The 1,627-nt window shown below is 46.7% G+C and overlaps 1 non-coding gene across 1 annotated transcript; it reads right to left on the minus strand.

Moving 5' to 3' along the window:
- Positions 1–446: 446 nt before the first annotated feature.
- On the minus strand, positions 447–556 carry TRNAL-CAA (transfer RNA leucine (anticodon CAA)). The gene is made up of 2 exons: positions 519–556; positions 447–492 (listed from the first exon to the last, which is right to left on the minus strand). It is a non-coding gene; the product is annotated as a tRNA-Leu (tRNA).
- Positions 557–1,627: the final 1,071 nt, after the last annotated feature.

Genomic DNA, 1,627 nt, shown 5'->3' on the forward strand with positions numbered 1-1,627 from the left:
AAAAGAAAACAATACTTACCTTAAACCCCACTCCAGTGCTGCTGCCGTACGTCCCTGGCGCCCGCTGCTCGGAAATAGGAAGTGACATCATGACGTCACTCCCATAGTGCACTGTGGCACCCGGAAGCCGGAGCTCGAGAGTGAGCTCCGTTCTCCGGCTGGCGCCGGGGGGGAGACAGGAGAGCAGGAGCTGGGCGCCTGCTGGTAACACACTCAGCGGGCGCCCGGCAAATGGAGGGTGCAGCTCCTCCTCAGCAGTGCCTGAAACGGCCGGGGGACAATGGAGCCAGGTGCCCACTTCAGGACTGGCACCCAGTGACAAATGACTTCATTGTGTCTGGGAGCACCGCCACTGAGGCAGACTCAGAGGTGTATTTCTGCGGTAGCTGGAGTTCCACAGGTTGCTTATCCTTGGTCAGAGTAAATTATAAAAAAAAAAAACCACATGTCAGAAGTGGGATTTGAACCCACGCCTCCATTCGGAGACCAGAACACCCATATGCAGGGAAAATATCAATCTTGAGTCTGGCGCCTTAGACCGCTCGGCCATCCTGACAGCTCACAGCACATGTTTAGAATGTGAGTCACATACCTGAGCTTCTTATTGCAGATCTCCAGGTATGAAAGCCGTTTCTAGCATTAGCTGATACTTGTTGCCACCTTTGGATGTTATGTCAGTAAGGAGATGTTATAGGAATTACATTAAAGAATCTGCCTCCTATATACTGTATGTGTGAGGTATAAGAGATAGACAGTAATTAGATAGACAATGTCTAGATATACACCAAATGTTAGACAGTCAATAGGTCGACAGGGACAAAAGGTTGACATGGTCAAAAGATCGACACACTAAAGGTCGACATGTAGACAGTCAATAGGTCGACAAGTACAAATGGTCGACCAGATCAAAAGGTCGACATGAAAATGGATGACAAACAGTGGTCAACACATTTTTTTTTTGAGCCCTAATCTTCACCCTAAACCTCCCCTTGGTGCCTGACTCTCCCTCCTGGTGCCTAACCATCAGGGTAGGTGCCTGAGCCTAACCGTCCCTTCTAGTGCCTAACCCTAACCGTATGAGTAAGTGCCTAACCCTAACCGTGGGGGTAATTGCCTAACCCTAACCCTCCAGTAAGTGCCTAACACTAAAAACAAAACGGATTCAACATCAACCTTTTGGTTAACAACCGAACACGCCAACCGATTGGATTGTGCCACAGAGATATCAAAAATTGGCAACATTCATATCTCTAATTAGGGAAAAAGCCCTCACAATATTCTACTGATATGCTTCTTCAAAGTCCTGTTTAGATGGATCGTGTTCTCTGTCTTGGCTCATAAAAGATGCCCATAAACTTCTGCTGAGTCTCCTAGTACAAATTATGGACATTGAGCTGCGATCTTTTTGGTTTTGCTGGACACTTCCATAAGGGTATTCATATCATAAAATGCTTCAATTCAATGTTAACGCTTTTACGCACACATTGCCTTACCGGTGCTGGTGTTCAGTCACAAGATGAGAAGAGGATCAGAATGAGAGAAAACAGGGACCCCCTCGCTTGGCCTGGTTTTAAACAGTCAGATGCCTTCAAGTAAAGGTTTTTATGATCCTCATTTTTATCATGTT

Source organism: Taudactylus pleione, unplaced genomic scaffold, assembly GCF_031769625.1.
Source record: "Taudactylus pleione unplaced genomic scaffold, aTauple2 ptg000174l, whole genome shotgun sequence".
NCBI lineage: Eukaryota > Metazoa > Chordata > Amphibia > Anura > Myobatrachidae > Taudactylus > Taudactylus pleione.